Source organism: Aythya fuligula, chromosome 5, assembly GCF_009819795.1.
Source record: "Aythya fuligula isolate bAytFul2 chromosome 5, bAytFul2.pri, whole genome shotgun sequence".
Classification (NCBI taxonomy): Eukaryota; Metazoa; Chordata; class Aves; order Anseriformes; family Anatidae; genus Aythya; species Aythya fuligula.
In genome coordinates, this window is record NC_045563.1 from 24,678,425 (window position 1) to 24,697,552 (window position 19,128).

At 38.2% G+C, this 19,128-nt stretch overlaps 1 protein-coding gene across 2 annotated transcripts in view; it reads left to right on the plus strand.

The window, feature by feature from the left end:
• The window catches only part of MIPOL1 (mirror-image polydactyly 1), a 187,559-nt gene that overhangs the window by 142,868 nt on the left and 25,563 nt on the right, over positions 1–19,128 (plus strand). The window lies entirely within an intron of this gene.

Here is a 19,128-nt window from a genome sequence, read left to right on the forward strand (position 1 = left end):
AAGGAAAAACTTTCTCAACACAAGGGATGTTCAGCAAAAGACCAGGTTGTCCAGAGAGGTTTTGCTGTCTCCATCCTTTGAGATTTCCATTGATAAAGTTAATAAAGTCCAGAGTAACCCAGTTTTTTGAAGCAGAAAGTGACTCCTAGCTGGAACAAGAGTTTCATGGAAGACAGGAACATCCAAACCAAAATTAAAATGAACTTTGTGCAATAAAAGATTGATTTGCACATGAATTTTGACTTTCTTAAAAGATGGTACATCTCAGAAATAATCTGTCTCTTTTTAAAGGGAAAAAGAAGTAAAAATGAGGAAAAAGTGAAAAGGAAGAGAAATCTAAGTCAGACACAGAAGGGAGAGGAAGTTGGCTCAGAATAAAGTTGGGCAAGTTCTCTGCTTCTGTTTATTCTTTTTTTATTGTTCCTGTGTCATGTCTCAAAAGGAAAATTGGATTTTCTGTAGAGTGACATCAAAATGCATATCAGAAATGAAAATTTGCATAACAGTTAGGAACAGTATAGAGTTTCTAGCTTACGAGGAAAATTGTTTCACCGCAATGCTCTTTAAGCTAGGGATTAATGCAAATCATAGATCAATGACTGAGGAAGGCTATATCCAAATAATCAGTTTTGAACTATGAAGGAGTGTTAATCCCACTACCACTTTCTCACATACTTCTGTTGTTTGAATGTTGTCATATGTTTTTAATCTTTTCAGTTATATGGTCTGTCCATTTTTATAATCAGTTTCCTTGTATTTCAACAGAAAAAACACATAAAAATGCTGACAGAGATATATGCTGTTGCATACTGATTATTTTTTCCACATATTAGATAAAACAGCACAGCTGTGTATGAGAAATGTATCTCTATACAGGGAAGTACATATATATTTTTCCAAATCAAAAAAAAAAAAAAATCTATGAAAATCTCTAGCAACAGGAGTTTTCATAGGCAAATAATTTGAACAGAGTATAACTAGTACAGCAAAATGTACACCTCTAAGATGTCAACCCCCATTGTAATGAAAGATAAAAGAGCAAAATATAAATGTAGGGGTATCTACTTAAAAGTATGTTTTTTGTAGGTTTCATGTTGGTGTCAGAGGCAGTGAGACTCAGTTCATTAAACCTATTGTTTGCTGTACAAGATGTATAAGAAATATATATTTGTGTCAGTTTACACATCTTTGAATGAAACTGTTAAGAATAAGAATTGGTATGTTCAGCAGCAGGAGTTAATAAGGGTTGTAAGGTAAAATTTAGGGATGCATGTAGTAACTGTGAGTAGTTATTTCAATGATATATAAGAGCTTCCTTTGTGATTTAATCCGGTACTCTAAAAGCTATGTATTTGCCAAGTCTGATGTTCCCAGGGGAGGAAGGACAGTAAAAACTTTGCAAAAAATTTTTATCCAGAGGTTCTTCCAATTTGCAGTTGAAATGTATAAGATGCAGTTGAAACATATAAGATGCAGAAATAGCTACAGGCAAATGTACATTTACTTCACTGAATTTCCTAATAAACAGACGTTTAAAAAACCTTGCAACAATAAAATCAAAAAAATTATTTTTTACTCTCCTGATGCTGAGATTAAGTAAAGATCTGAAAGAAAGATCATAGTTAGTAGAGATGGAGTTTTAAGGGCAGATGCATGTCACAGTCTCAAGAGCTGTACATTGCAGAGTATTTAGGATCTGCAAGGTACACCCACCATGCAAGAAAAAGGTATCTTTACAACTATGTGACAATTTTCAATAATGAAGTAGAAGTCTAACTTCAGTGAGACCCCTTCTAATAGTAAGCACTATGATCTGAAATAAATATTTTTAGAAGCAGACATTCAGTCAACATGGGTAGCTTCTCCACCAGCATTGCAAACAGAATTGTTGCTCCCTAACCAGTTGTATCATTTTTAAAATTTATAAACTATTGAAAAGGTTTAATAAGTTTTTAATCTAAAAGCTTCTGATGCTGCTGATGATTCATTTAAAGTGGGATTCATGATTTATGTAGCATGAGCAAACAGTTGAAAAAACAATTGATTTTATGGAGATACATATATTTTTTTCCCACAAAGTCTGTTGTAAAATGATGTGCAGGTTGATATTTTTAACGATTGAAATTGATAGACTTGAAAGAGAAACGAATCAAGAGTTTTTTATGATTTCCTCAAATGAAAAACATATAAGCACAGGGACAAACTTAATTTTCATTTTAATTACAGAACTAAATCACCCTATAACAGGAGAAATAGATGAAGAAATGTGCTTTGCAAGGCAGTATTTGCACTTCTGGGAAAAAGAAAAAGGCTGTATTCTGTTCAAGCTCTGAATATAATGGTGCATGTTAATTTACGTGTTCTTTAGGTTCATGGCCAGTGTTATGGATTATAATACTTGAGTGATACCATTTCATCCCTGTTCCATGGGCCTGTAACAAGGATCCCTGTTCCAAGGATATGTTAACAGCATAATTCTTGCTGTTAGACTGTCCTCTTGTTCCAGTTGTAAGGACTATTATAAGCTATAGATTATTCTACGTAACATCAGTAGTCATCCTCTTATATTCTGCGTAGTTCACGGGGACAGTAGTGGCAAGTAAATCAGAATACAACTGCCTAAATATTTAGTCTACTGTTCTCTGACTGTCCCCTGCTCAAATATTTCAGCCTCTCTGATTTGCCACCTCTTTTTCAGATTTCTCCAGTCCAGATTTATCTCAGGGTGGCATGATGTGCAGCAGGAGATGGGGCTCCTTTAAGGTCCAGCTTCCCAGTCCGAATTAACTGGAACCCATTTACACTGGGATGACTGAGGCTGCAGCCATGAGTGCAGAGCAGTGATCTCAGTCCTTCCTTTGCAGCTAAAGCAAGATACCTTGAGCACTTGCCACTGCAGTTTACCTGAGAGAACTGATCTTTCCATTGCTGTTTTTTTTTCCTCACTTTTTCTTTTATGCCCATTGACTCATTTTCCTGCTCTTTTCATTCTGTCTGCACACTGTAATTCTGACACTGCTGTTGTTTCAGTATTAGTTGATTTAAACTTACCATAATGTGGCTAGTTATGGTCATTAAGAAGAATGACCAGACAATGTATGGTATCAGTGTAAACATACTGTTACTTTTGCAGAGCAATTCTGGGGAGATCAGGATAGAAGACAACAGCTGTGTTTTCAGTATTCTGTGTCCCTGCAGCGGTAACTTCTGTTTTATCCAAGACTTTCAGACACTAACATCAAATGTAAATCTTGAGCTAAGTAAATCTCCCACTTCTAAGCAAAGGAGAGATTCTCTTTTATATCAAACAGATGAGATGCTTGCATGTATTATACAGTTGGAGATAGTGCAATATGTCTTCTTGTGAAGGAACCTAACCCTCTACAGTGTTACACAGCCCAACATATATAAAAAAAAAAAAAGGCTCTGTAAGGGGATACTAAGGTTTTTGTTAGTCTTCTGTTACTCTGAAAAAAATCAGCTGTGACCTCAGCTATATTTCTTAGTTGATTCTCTACATATAAAGTCCCACTGATTTTTTTCTATGGAAGGTTTCAACATTAAAATAAGGTTTTAACCCCCACCCTTTTTATTTATTTATTTAACCTAAATAAATATGCATTCTCCCAATTTATTGAACTGAGTGCTGAAATTGGTCGGGATTTAGAGCCTGCAGGTTCTAGTTCTCCTTCTGTTATCATGCCACTTTCCATTGAAGTTCTGCAGACCCAAAAGTATTGCTGTTTTAGATTGGTGGGGTCTTTCACACTTTGTAGATCTGCAAGCATTTTCCCACTGGTAAGCCCCTCTTTTTTTTCTTTCCTGCCTTGTATTTCTTGATATCCTTATGTATTTCACATTTTATTGAATTTATTATCCTCTTCCCCTTGCCCCATTCCTAGACTTCATGTTCTCTAGCCTGGAATTGATTGGTGTCTCCTTCTGCAGTTGCTTTACTTTCTCGCAATAATTGCCAGGGAGACTGACTTTATAAACCAGTGGATAGTGAGTTTTCTTGGGAGTGTGGCAGACCAGACTCTCATATGCAGTTAACACTTGACCATTTGCCCAGAAGAGGGATGGTAGAGAGAGGCTCCAGTATAGGTCATAGGCTTGGTGTTTACAGCACCTATTTGGCAGGCAATGAAAAGGCAGAGCAGTGTCTGAGCCTGTTTGGAGGGGGGATTTTTTGTTTGTTTGTTTGTTTTTGTTTGTTTTTTTGTTTGTTTGTTTTGTTTTGTTTTACCTCCCAATGGAATATCTTAGCCAGCAGTGGTCTCTGAGCTTCTTCTCTCTCATTCATTTAAAGACACACACACAACAAAACAGACACAAAAGTTTTTGAAAGTTTCTCTTTTTGTCCTGACGTGATTTCAGAGATTTTCCCATCATATTGGGGGAAAAAAAAAAAAAAAAAAAAAAAAGTTGCAGCTTGGAAAAATAATTTCCTTCTGAGCTTTAGTGATTTATAAAAACTTAGAGGGAGAGGAAGCACTGAACTGTCAGAGATCCCAGCTGCCTGGTGGAACAAGCTAGCCTGCGCCATCCCTGTAACGAGCCCTGGGGTGGATGTAGCACACTCAGATTGCCTTGTGCTGCTGTTGACTCAGGCATGGATTGGTCTGACCTATATTCCATGAAATCTTTGTGCTTAATGTTTCCATGGGCTGGCTCTTGTCCTTCAGAGGTGCTTTGCCAATAGAAAACACTAAGCAGCAGGTCTGAGGAGGAATGTGGGCAGAGAGAACATGGACTGAAGTGATTAACATGCTCTGTGATGGGGTTTTAACTCGTACTATTCCATGGGCTATGTCTGTTACTGAGTGTGTTATGTTGGAAATCTTTCTCCAACTTTTAAAACTTGTTGTGGACCAACCTGTCCTTTGTTGTGCCAAAAACATTAAAGCTAGAAGCACCCTGCAGCGGATTATACTGTATTTCATCAGACTTGCACAGACTTCTTCCTATCTGCTTCTCTGGGGTAACTTGAACTAAAAGAATGATTACCTTGTCAATGTTGCTGTTATAGACCTTTTCAGATGAGTTTCTGCTCTTCTCTAAGAGCAGGGATTTGCTTGACAGAAAGGAATTCCTTGCCAGTGGATGCTGATATGGTCCTGTGACTCTGTATGCAGCGCCGGCTGACTTTCTGTTAACAGCTCTCCCTGGTTCAGGCTGATTCTCTTCCCCCTCTGTTTCACCTTGGTTCTCTGTGGTTTTCTGTTATGACTTCTTTGGTTTCTCAGTGAGCTGAAAAGTCTAAGAAGTGTAATTTTGTTCTGTGCTTTTTGGAATAAGTACTTAGCTAGAGGTTTCTAGGAATTGTTTTTCAAATTTGTTAAAGCCTAATAAAGTGGAATTATTGGAAGAAAGGTTTTAAGTCTCTGGAATAACCACCTACAAGCAACCAGCTGACTACTGCTGATAGTTTGGAGCAGATTATTAATGTAAAGTATACTGCTGTAGAAGTACTTGTAAAAATTAAGATATTGAGATCAGATAAGTTAATATCTGTTATATATAATGTAAGAATACTTGAAAAAAAATGTTGGAAAAGTTGTACAGAGCATTTGCAGAATTATGAAGGCTGTTACCTGGTGGAAAGGGTATGTGACCAGAGGCTAAATGTTCTGGTTCTGCAACTGAAATGCTGAATGAATGTTGTTAATTCACATCACTAATCTCTTTCTCAGCTTTATTTGTATAAAATGAAGTATTACCATTTTCCGTCATGCCTTTAGAGATCTATGGAGTATCAAAATGTAGGTCCTCTTACTTTAAAACCAGGGAAGGAAAACAGACACAGGATTAGAAAAATCCTTCTCTAGAGCAAGTTAGAGAAATACAGAAAAAAAGATGTGTGTAATAAGCTGTTTGAAAGACAAATTTTCCCGTAAGAAATTCTGAAGAAAATCTAAAACTAGAATGAAAAGAATTTGACTTTCCAAGAAAATATTGTATTAATGGGAATTTCTTTTGCTATGAATATGATACTTAGAAATAACGTAGTAACTTTGTCAGAAGGACTTTAAATGCCATTTGTTTTCTGTTGATTTTCACAGGACATGTTTTTATGTTAAAATTAAATTCAGTGAAAAAAAAGATCATTTTGACTTATGTTTTGATTCAGTTCTCTTCAGTTGAAGAACTGAAGCAAAACAGCATTTAAAGTGAAATGTGAAGGTAACAGGAAAACTTTCACTTAGAAATTTGCCACAGGAAGCCAACTTTTTTTTTTTCACTGGAACATACATCTGCCAGTTAAAAAACATTTGTTTGTTGAGAAGACTGTCCGCATGAAGAAATTTCAGGCAGTGCTAGACATAACATTACTGTCCTTACTTTGGGTTTAGCCCTGCTCCCAGCTGAGTCACTGGAAAACTTTTTTTAGGAAACAAGTAAGAATTCAGGCGGGAAGAGAAATCCTCTGCCTGTGGCAGAAAATGAGCCAGAGGATTGCCTACCTATTGTGTTAACAGAGAAGCTGAGAGTAAGATATTTTTTTTCTATTCAGTTGTTTGTTTGTTGTTGTTGGGTTTATTTAGAGGTTTTACTGAGTTGCTACATGCGTGTCCTGTTGATGCCTTTCACTGGAAAGTTCTCTGTTTGTACATCCCCAAGCTACTTTTCTAGCTAACAGATAGAGATCTGTGTTTTGGAAACTGGGGGTTTTTAATGTTATGTCCAGAATTACATAATGGTGTGTTATTCATCTGGTATGAATAATTCTGCCAGCATAGGTGTGACAGCTTTCATTTTTAATGTCAGGTGTAGGGATGGATTTGAAGGTTTCAGTCAGTTTTCCAGTGAAGAAATGGGCCTGCTGGGATCTGCACAATCCTCAGACTCTGAAATATTGGAGTAAAATGCAATATATTAGTAATGTTTTTCATTTATAAGCTGTGGTTCATATTGTTAGGAGGGGAAGGAGAACTGGCCCAGAGCACACTGTTAGTTTTTTTCCACTGCCACCAAGACCAACACATGTATGCAGCAGGGCAGCACTGCTGTCTCACTGGCAGAGAAGCTTGTCTGGCTGTGAGCGTTGAAGGAAAAGCCAGAGGAGGGCAGGTAGGAAATTATGCCAAGTGAGTAATCAGTGGTCTATTTTCTTTGACATCAAAGTGATTTTAAAGTACTTCTTCCCCTACCTGAGCTACTTCACATCTTGTTTTTGTCTGCTTTAAACCTGTTCTATATCAGTAATACAGATTAAAGCACGACCACCCACGTGTTTTCACTGGCAACACAGAAGTGGTGGCAAACAGTGACACAGAAGCAGGAACAAGCATTAGTAGGCAAGGGACTAGAAATTGCTGAAGGAAAACATTTTGCCATACTGCAGCCTGAAAAATCCCTCTCTGCCAGGTGGACAGACAATCACATGGGGTCTCCTCTTGTGTCACGTCAGAAGCAAAACTCTTCACAGCCTCTCTAGCTAATATAATTGAACTTTTTTTTTTTTTTAATCTGCAGTAGGTTTGAAAGAGTGCTTGGGAATCAGGAAGAATTTTTTTTCACTATGCCCTAAAGCTTGGTAAGGGCTTTATTTCTTAATTTCTCCTTTTTCACACACCTAACTGGCCACAGTTAGCATGAAGGCTACTGAACTGAGAAATACAACATTGCAGTGTCTGATAGCAACATTTTCTTTTGGCAACTGGTGGCTAGTGTCCTCAGTGAATAGAAGGGCCAGTAATCAGATCTCAGAAGGAAGAGAAACCCACAAGTCCTGGAATCCCAGGGTGCAGTCCACTGAGGCTGATGGTGATTAGAGCAAATGAAGTCAAGGTCTGCAACACAGAATCCACCATCTGTGTCTCTTCTGTCTTCAGGAGAGGAAATTTTATGCAGTTCTTGCCACTTTTTAGTCTCTAGGGCTGCTGCTTTTTTTGAGAGAGAAATTTCTTGGCTCTGATAATTTCAAGATTTTTGATTCATGCTCTACATTGTTGCTTCTAAGCTTGTGAAGTTAATAGCGTGTATCTGCATCATTCACTAGACAGCAGGAAGAAAACACTGGCCACCACAAAGTAAGCTTTGAGGTGCCCAAATTGTTTCAAGAGTTTGTGTATGAAATAATTAGGACAATTGTGTAAAATGTTTGTAAATATTAACATCATAAAAGCTGTAACTGTAAGGGATCTCTCTCTTTTCAGTGTAAATTTGTATTCAGTACTGGCCAAACCAGACTACTATGTGTAAACAGTATCAGCCCAACAGCCAATAGACTGAACCATAAATACAGTAGTTTATTTGCAATTTGTTTGCTCGTCTTCTGTATCTTTTTTTCAAAACAAAGTAGGAAAGTGGTAGTGAAAAAAAAAAAGGGTGATCATTTGACTTTTTATTATTTACTTGTCATGTATTTGTTTTGTTAGTATTTCTGGCACTTGTGGCAGGAGAAAAATGTTTTATTTCATTTAGTTTTATTTTATTCTTTGAAAATAACATAGTAAAAAAAGTGTCGGGTAGAAACAAAGTGTACTCACAGTTGGATATTACTGTTACAAGACAGGAGATGACAATGGTATCTTTTCAGTATATCTGTTATCTGTGGTGTCATTAAACCTAATGATGTGCTAAATAATAAAAGCAGCCTTATCACATCATAAGGCCTTGAATTGTGTCTTGAAGTTGCCATGCCTGTGGGTTCTGTTTAGCTTTCAGAAAAGGGTTTGGAGTCAGAAGAAGCTGCAGTTCAGAGTGCATTTATGTGATCAAAGCTCTTTAGACAGATGGCTGCTAGCACTCCAAAATGATTAAAATATGTTCCAAGCAACATCAGTCTGTGGGCTTGGGGACCCAACCTTTCATTAGTCAATAAAGGGTCTTGAGTTCTTGAAAATGAAATCTTTAAAAGCTAATAAGGCTGCTGGTTTCCTCTGAGCTGTTTCTTCAGATTTGCAGTTGTGGATTGGACTTGGGCCAGTATCTGTCCAATAATATAAGGCTTTAAAAAAAAAATCTGGTTACAAGAGACCTCCCAGCAGATCTGCCTGTTAAACAGTGTGGCCGAAATTTTCGGTCTTGAATATGTAAGTTCAGGCACCTGAGTTTGCATTTAGGGGGCTGGGAAGGGACCTGAAAGTGCCCCTTCAGGTCACCAGCCACTCAGTGGAGGATTAAATGATAGGCATCTGCACTTGACTGTTTCAACCTGTTCTATTTTATTCTTAAAACTTTCTGAGTTGGCCTAGCATCATTTCCAGAACACTTTCAGCATACCCTAAACAAGATACTGACTCATTAAGCAAGTTTCTCAGAGCTTTTAGAAATCAATAATATTGTTTATAGCATTCCCGAGTCCTGTCAGTACTTGTGAATTATGAATGTGCCATAGTGTGGTTCGGTGCTGCAGCGCAGTAGGGTTTATTCTGTTGTCTGCAGCAGGGTTACAAGAGAGAGCAACTGGGGGCTTGTGCAAATGCAAAGTGTCTGTAACCTCTGTGTGTCTATGTGAGAGCAGTAGCAATAAATGTCTGTTCAATAAGGTATTAACAAGTCCAAGCCTTCTGTGTGTTTTTTTTTTCTCTGACAGAGAAAAGACCCCTCTCACAATTTGTGAATTTCTGAACTTGGTGTTCTTGCCCCATAGACTCTATACAAGACATAAAATCTGAAGGTATGCTTGTTCTCCCAATTTCTCAAAAGTCCTTCAAGATTTAGCCCACTGCTAACTTAAAGAGAGTGTATAAATTACAAAATAAAAAAAATAAAATCAGTTTTGACATACATCAACAGAAGCAAAGCAAGTCACAGTGATCCCATTAGCTCAGTGTGATCTCATTAGCTGGATTGTTCACCCTGTCTTCTTTCACCTTGGGAACAGTTCTCACATTCCTTTTGTCAGTACTTGATGGGGCCAGCAACTGAAGTTCTTCCCCCAGACACACCATAGTTACTCAGAGAATGTCATACTTCATTTCTCTTTCCCATGGTCTCTCCCTGAAGGTTTTTTCTGTGCTTCAGTTTTAACAGCCAGTGATTTTTACTTATCATAAGCAGAGGCAAGTCGTTACTCTCTTTTGTTAAACATACATCAGATTTTGCATTCTCATTATTTTGGTGAGCTGATTTCTTTTTTCTTTTGTTGTTAAATATCTGGTTTGTGTTTCCCAAAGCTTTTGTCCACCAAATAAACCCATCATATTCTTTGCTTTTAGAAATGACTTCTGAAATGAATCATATTCTCACTGAAAAACATACAGCTCTGTGTTTTTAACCTTCTTCTTCCTGTGAACCCTTTTTTCCTCAGACAAAACTAACAACTCATTTTCCCTGGAGTAAGTTGCACAACACAATAGTCTACACTAAAAGCTCAGGACGTAGTGGACATACCTCTTAATGTCTCCCTTTCTGGAGGTCTTTACAAACAGATACATTTACCTTGGACTCTGTCCCATTTCAGTGTGCTCTAATGTGGTCTTGTTACTTTCTCTTTATTACTATTTCTTTGTGCCTCCTAAAATTTAGGCAGTTGATCTAACCACCTAAATGAGTGAGAACTTCAGGGTAAGGAGATACACAAAGACTTCATCAAAGTGCTATGATTTTAAGGTTTGATAGTTCCTGAAGAACTAGCACTAGGAAAGGAAATTAGAAAGAAGATATTCATATTGTCTTGGGAGAAGACAATTAATTTCTCTCGTTAGAAATTATGTCTACCCTCTATACCTCCTAAGGTACTAGACATCATATTAGTCACTTTTCCTTTTACTCCAGGGAATCATATAAATCCTTTTATTAAGAAAACCAGCATCCTACATAGCCTGTGTCACTTCTTTCTTGGATCGTTTTCTTGAACTCTGTTTCCAGATGCCATGTAGTGAGAAAATGCCACAGAGTGCTCCACGTGTACGCTCAGGTCTGAGGATTTCCTGCTTTAGTGGGGGGGTTGGACCCAATGATCTCTCAAAGTCCCTTCAAACCCCTACAATTCTGTGATTCTAGGAACCAAGCAGGACTTCTAGAGCAGCATGAATCTGCAGTGGTGTATGATTTTTACATGTTGCCAAAGTGTTTTACGGGGGCTTCTGCTTTGAGTATTCTGATTTACCATTGTTTTCATCCAGAGTTGCAAGTCGGAAACCTGTAAATATAAAGTCCTAAAGGTCTCTGTTTGAGGAGTGAAAATGAAGGGCCTCTTTTGGAATGTTTTTTCTTTGCCTCTTGATTCCCCTCTCTGTAAGATGTGAATAGTGCTACTCATACATTTTTGGAAAATACATTGATTTAAGTTTTCTTTATTACATTCTGCTACGAGTTAAGTGAGGGAAACCTAAATTTATCACAGTAGCTATTGTATTGCAGCAGGCCTTCTAAAATGCAAGTACAGAACTGCCTTTTCCAGACAAACGATATACTGTGAGTGCCTCATTAATACATTTAATGTTTAATGACCAACTGTTTCTCCTGCTTCCTCTAAATTACTGTAAAGTTACTATTCCACGGAGAGAAAGTAGCTTTTTATTCTGGAGAAGACTGTGGCATTCATTGCTTTGAGTGAGAATGTAATCTCAAATAGTTCATAATATTTCCTCTGCTAAAAAGCAGCAAGTATTTGAAATGCTTTGAAATGATGATGCTGCAAGACAGAAAATCTTTCTAAATATGTCAGTGCAGTTCAGATTTAGTGAAATTTTTGGTCAAATCAAGGAATATATGTACATAGCTTTGTTGTAGAAATGCTGCAGAGTTCCTTCTTTCTGTTTGTAATACTGCAGCTCTTTACGATTAGGGGGAAAACTGGTTTAGCGAAGGAGGTGTTGAGCCTGCCAAAGTTGATGGAGTAGAATTTGGATAGCCATTTAGTGTGGGACAGCTAGACAGGAACAGAGAACCATGTAAAATGAGTAGATTGCTACAGATTTATGCTTGCCAGAACAAAACAGGTAAACTGTGAGTTTAAAGATCCTGATTAAGATTTGCAAACTTAAATAAAAACATGCCTTTAAAAACTCTAGAAGATATATATATAATGATAATTATTTTGAAGATTATTCTGAAGGAAGGTTACAATAATGTAACCTGGAGGAAGGTTACAATAATGTAAAACACTTCAAAATGATTTTTACTGAACTAATGCTTCAGTAATGGACGTTAATACTGTTGACTTAATTCGTGGATTGAATGCAAGCAATTTAGACAATAGATAGTATCAGGTGCTAATAGATCAAACATAATTACTCTTGATGAAATAATTTTACACAGTTTAACAAAATAGTTTCAATTATTTATACACTGTAAAGAAAACACTGAGTAAAAGTGAAAATACTAAGGTTTCTCCTCTAGGGGCATTGTATGCATTTCTGAGTCATACTTTTTCTTCATAGCAACCTTTCCTCTATAACAGCTTCCAGTGCAAGTTATTACAATTCTTTTTGCATAACATAGGTCATATGAAGTTCAGCTGTAGGTGGGGCCACTGTAGTAGATTGGGGGACAGTCTTAATAGATCCGTTTCATTAATTAAGTCATGCATTTTTTTATTAACAAAACCTGTATGTCAGGTTTAGCCAGCTGGGAACCATTCTTATGGTTGTTATCTTTGTCAGAAGGAATATTGAGAAAATAAGGAATTACTGTACACGCTTTAACTCCTGATTAAACAGAGGAATGACATCCTTTCACCCGCTGTCCATGAAAAAATAACTTAAGGGCATATCATAGGCTTGATTTGGAGGATGTGATCTTACATATCTCATTAAGGCAAAAATTGTGTACATTGCATTCAAAATTTAACCTGAAGGGTTTGTTTCATACCTAACCCATGGCCACTGAGATAAGCAAAGTCAAAATTTCAAATATCTAGATTATATATGGTTGCTTATTTTATTCATTTCATTTCATTTCAACTCTTGAAGGAACTTCTTGTTCTTCTATTTGAATGTATAAAGTAAGATTTTATTGGGCTTTTTCTCTTCTGGTGTTCCATTCCGAGAGATCAGAAGGAAGAAGATTTTCAGGAAGCATTTTGTTATTAGACACAGAGAATGGTGTAAGCACCTACTGATGGCCTCAGCCTTCAGTTTCTTGATACAAAAATTCAAGTCATTTTTTACTAGGCTTTCTCCTGGTCCCCAACAAGAAATGCACTGACTTCAACTATCATTAAGGAGGACTGAACAGAGGGCAGCTCTTGCCAGGGAGAAAGAAGTGCTGTGGATTTGTCCTTCATTTGTTCGTCAGACAAAGGAGTTGAAAGATGGATGGTAACACAGTTCATAACATCTGATTTTTTCTTTCTTTTACTTCTGAGATAGACAGGTTCATTTGACATCACAATCTGTTTCAATCATATTCTGGAAAAGGGAATAATACAGAGGCTAGATTTTGATCCTAAGGTCTTTAGTCAAGTTACAGAAATACCTATTCTTCCTTTTAGCTCTTCTTCCCTACTGTCTTTAACCAAAGGAGTGATCTATTACTATACTTCTACAGCTGTGACAGTAGAACAAGGATTATCGTGACATAGGAATTTAGTTCTCCTTCTTGAGCAAATGTTTCCGCTCCTATCAGAGAACAGAGGATTGGTTAAACATGTAGAAGTATAGCACATTACCTTTTCCTGTCTAAAAAATTAATAAATTTAAATTGAAGTGTCAGTTCAGTGCTAGCTGTATTTCACAAGAGCTTTCATGCTCATTCAGGTTCCTTGTCAGGTCCTGAGAAAATAATTAATTCTTTGGTTCAGTGCAACCAATACATTTCCTGCTACAATGATTCACTTTTACCTGCTGGTTATGGAGAAATGATATGCTGGCCAAAAGAAGAAGCTGGAGTTTTTCTCATGAACTCCTGCCTCATGAAGTTAACACTGCTGTTTTCCTCTTCACTCAGACTGAATTAAGTGCACAACAATGTTATTCTTTTAAAGATTTGATTTCAATAGGCCAGTGGTTGAAACTCATGGGGATGAAAGAAATGAGGTGAGGGAGCTAGTTTAAAAGTTTTAGGATACAAAAATCAATTCAGCATCTGTTTTCAGCATCTTTCCAACCCTTATACTTTGAAGCTCTGTCTTTACTGACTTTTCTCAGCAACAGCCAGTCTAATCATTCACATTCCACGAGGCTTGTGAATCACGCAATTTGGCTTTCAGTCGGTGAGCTATAACCAGCTGATGGCCCTTTTCCTCTGGAAGGATGCAAGGAACACCTTCTTGGGTAACAAAGCTCTTGGACTCATGGCAGGTGGGAGGCTGCTGTCACTGCTTGCACCTTACACATTGGTGGCAATGGTGGCTGAACCTGCTATGGGGAGGCAAAAACTGCCTCGTTGTGAGAAGCTATAGTGTGTTTTCCAGAAAGGTCCTAAACCTGGATCTGTCTCCTAAAATTAAGCAGGCTGACATACATCACCAACACATGCATACTGTTAATTAGCTGTTTTGTATCTTCCTGTGAATAATAATTTGTGCCGAGATCTGAACCAAGATTGGGGCATCAGGATTCCAGATGTGGCACACATAGATAACAAGAAGCAATCCCAGCCCCACAATGCTTTGAATTCAACAAGGACAAAAAGCAAAGGAAGGGCATTTTTCTCCCAGTTTCATCATGGCAGGCTCAGATGTGCATGTTGTGACTTGTTCAGTACCACACAGAAGATGTGAAACAGAAGAGGGAATTCAAGACAGAGCTCTGATCCCCAGTCCACTAAATCATTCCCCAGCATATGTCCTTGTTTCACGTTAGGGAGAATGGCCCAGACAAGTCTGCCCCATCACTTCAGTAAGCATTGGTACAAACAATAGAGAAGTAGACTTCCCTTATATTAAGTTTCCCAGGCGTTCCCTTTATCATTTAAGCCATCGTTTCAACTGGCTTGTTTCGTAGTGCTCAACTGTCCAAGGAGCTGTGTGATTTATATATGAATAAGGGTTTGGCAGCAGCAGCTAGGTAAGACATGGCTTACTGAGTAGCAATACATTGCCATTGTGTCATTCACATGGCTTTCAGGAGGCAACTTTCTAGGTTATTTCTGCACAGCAGTCCCAAAACCATCTCCATTTTTGCAAAGGAGAAGCCATGATAGTTTTAAGGTAGACACTACAGGCATCTGTACTAACCTGGTTGAGGGCTTTCAGACTGCAGCATTTGCAGTCTTCCTGGTGACTGCAGCCATCTCAGAGGGGCACATATTGCTGTTGACAGTACTGACAGCAGAGAAACCATGTGCTGGGCACACTCACGTAGAGTACATCAGTGTACCTCACTTCCTGGCACATTGGTGACCACAGCCAGGCATGTGCTGGAGCACAGGACACCTTGTTCCACCATGGTCAGAGTTGCTTAATATTTTTCAGTAACACTTGTGAGAAACATCAGACAAAATTGTTCAAGTACACTCTATTTTTCTGGGTATGGGGAGAAGTATACTCAAGAAAAAATGTATATATATGTTTTTTTAAAGATATTCAGAGAGTTTAACCCAGATGAATCATTCACTAACTGAGGGCAATGATAAGAGGGCAGAGCCTCATGTGAATCCCTTCCCAGGTCAGTTACACCGGGTTTCTAGCTTTAGGGCAACTCATCTCATCCATTAGATCATCTCTCTCTCAAATTCCATATGTGTTTAGTTATTCCATCTTTGAAACACGTTTCCATTCTTTGTGTTTCTTTTAATTGCATTCTCCTGGAGAGACACTTCTCTTCCATCTACTCAGCTGGATGTTCCTGGATATGCTGGAAAGCAGGGCTGGCTTCTAGCCCTGTGTCCGAGACAGATTTGCCTCTTGCTTTTCTGGTTCAGTGGGGGAGTTAAGCTATGCGATCACAATAGCAAATCAGGACAGCAATAAAATTCACAATCATGTCTGATTTATAAAGATAACATTGTACTAAATACAAGATATTTTCTAAGGTTATTAGCAACAGGCTTTCTTCAGCTGGTCGTTTCTGAATAGTGCCATGCACTTTACTGCCTGATTGATTTACAGGCCTTTATGATTTTAATTAATGCTGTTTTCATCAGAGACAATTACTATTGATTTGAAAACTCCTGGCTGTCCAGTTTATCTACGCCAGTGTTTGGGAATTATTCCTGTGATCTTTATTTTGGAAATCTATTGAATAGCATCAAGAGCACTAAAGAGACCATTTAAACACTGGGGAGAAAAAATAGTACTTATACTTCTGGGAAAACTTTTATGGTGATTCACATTTTGGAAGCTGAAACACTATCAATGTTTTATTCCCAGATCATTTTCCAAGAAAAAGCTTGGATCCACTCCTGAATCAGTTTCTTCAATATGCTTAGTCTCATAGTGAAGTTGAATCATGCAGAGAAGGCTGGAAGACTGTACTGGTTGAGGGGATCAGGAGACTCCTCCATCCTCTGCCCTGTGGCATTAGCACAGAGGTATGGAATAATCCTATGTAATTCTCTTAGGAGACATTCAGATCCTACCTGGCTGGAGCAGAGGTTTACATGCACTAGGTGTTAAAGAATCAGGATAAAAGTGTTTATCTGTTAAGTGAACTGCTTTGCACAGAAAAATACAAAATAAAATAACACTTAATAAAACTCATTAGCTGAGAATATACCCATCTGAAAATGGGAGTATTCACTCTATGGGGGAAAAAAAGTCACTGGATATTAATGTATAAAGGGTTGGGTTTTTCCCTGGTGAAAAGAAACTAAAAATCCTAGGCCATCTTGATGTGAGCAAGAGCTAGGAATTTTACAGAAACTGAAGCCTTGTAAGAAAATCTCAAATGTGCACTTGTATAACAGGTTTTGAGCAAGTCTGGCACAATATCTACTACTACAGTATAAAGGGCTGGGTTCCTTGATGTATATTTCTAGTTGGCATTTTATCAAGGAAATAAACTTTGATTTTTTTTCTTTGTGTGTGTGTGTGTGTGTTATGGGCATTGAAACTTTATTTTTTCTGTCCAAAGCTTTGATTTAAAAGCATTAGATCATTAATTTAAGTGCTTTTGCATAAGACTAAAATTGTAACTGAACAAATTATTTATGCAGAAAGAAGCAAGATAAAGTTTCTTTCAAGAGTTCTTTAACATATCAGATTGATAACAGTCAAAACACCTTTACTGCCATTAAATATTTACCAAGACTTGGCTTTTGGAAGAGGGGCAGTTCAGTGCAGTGTGTTTGGCTCCATGCAATGCTATTGATTAGCTATCAGAAGGACGTAGTTAATGGGTAACGAGGTATTACAGAGTGCTCCACATTCTTGTCAAGTCTTTTCTCTGAAGATGACCTAAAATAAAGTCAGTTACAACTGGTGATCACCCTACGACAGATTGCACAAGCTCACCTACGGTATGAACAAAAGGTTCACAAGAATCAGTTGACCAGGGCTTAAGCAATCCTTTCTAGTAGTTGTTGTCATCACTGCTGGACTTTAGAACCGAACATGTTTACATTTAATTAGAAAGAACACACAGTTTACATCGCACAGTAGCTATCAGTATCGAATCAGAATTGATTTCCGCTCTCTTTCTCAAATGACTGTTTCCTTCAAACTAATTAAAAAAAGGCACATGTAACAAAATGACTCATATAAATTTTAAAGCAAAGTAAACAGTATTCCCTGGAGACAAAAATAAAAGTCAACAGCACATAGTCATTACACTGAACTTGTTTTCAGGTGATTCTGATGCCCGTGTTGTGATCTATACCTGTGCTATCAGATTTATTTTATGTACATGTATATAGATATATGGGTGGATGTATATATGAAGTATCACTTTCTACTGAGTGGATGCTCCACTGATTATGTCAATTTTCAGGGGCAGGATTCTTATTTGTTCTGTCTGAAGGGCGACGAAGCTGGTGAGGGGCCTGGAGAACAAGTCCTACGAGGAGCGGCTGAGGGAGCTGGGCTTGTTCAGCCTGGAGAAGAGGAGGCTCAGGGGCGACCTTATCGCTCTTTTTAGGTACCTCAAGGGAGGCTGTAGCGAGGTGGGGGTTGGCCTGTTCTCCCACGTGCCTGGTGACAGGACGAGGGGGAATGGGTTTAAGTTGAGCCAGGGGAGTTTTAGGCTAGATGTTAGGAAGAACTTCTTCACTGAAAGGGTTGTGAGGCATTGGAACAGGCTGCCCAGGGAAGTGGTGGAGTCACCATCCTTGGAAGTCTTCAAAAGACGTTTAGATGTAGAGCTTAGGGATATGGTTTAGTGGAGGGCTGTTAGCGTTAGGTTGGAGGTTGGACTCGATGACCTTGAGGTCTCTTCCAACCTAGAAATTCTGTGAAATAAATTACTTCAGTTTATCCGATACAAGAGGTGATACACTAGTATTAATGCGTTTTGTAGAAGGATTTTGTCCATTCCAAATAGAATTGTTTGTGTGTAGGTCACACATAAAATGGAAATCAGAAGCCATTATCCTTACCAGTGAGAGGCTGTAAAAGAAACTAAAGGCACAAACCAAATTAGCCCTAACTTCATGCATAATTTCTAACAAAGATATCTCTGCTAGATTTTCTTAGCTCTGCAGGCAAGTCTAAATTCAAACTACGGTGACAGGAGATGTTATTTAAGTCTCAGAGCAGAAATGCCTGACCCTTGAACATGCACATTCTTTGACAACAGGAAAGATTTCCATGGCTGGCATTTTGGAGACTAGATCTTCAAGCCAGCCATGTACTGCATGCTGCCAAGTACAGTGAAGTCAGAAGGAGCCAAGGGAGCTGCCATCCAGACCTGGATGGCGGTAGATGTGTGGATCTGTAGGAGCTGATCCTGACATGCCTGCTCTGAAGGCTAATGTCCATCAATACCTGGCTTCCATATAACAATACCACATTTCCAATACCACAATACCTGGTTTCCATGTAAGAGGCAGTGTTCAGAATGAAACTCTTGGCAAGGATCACCAAAAAGGCACAAGCAATACATATTGTGTCCATTTTCTACCTGTTTAGTTGGTGTACCAAAAGCTCTATTAATTCAGCATACAACCAGTTACTGCTTTCTAAACTATGTTTAGCTTTGAAGACAAAGAGCACTGTTCTTAAAACTGATGTCAAAAGCATACTGACGGTATGAAAAGTAAGCCACTATGACATTTAGGACAGGATCCTCCATCTTGATTCCACCTGGTTTGTGTTTCTGCAAATCCCTGACATAGGCAATTTCCCAGCTAGCTAAC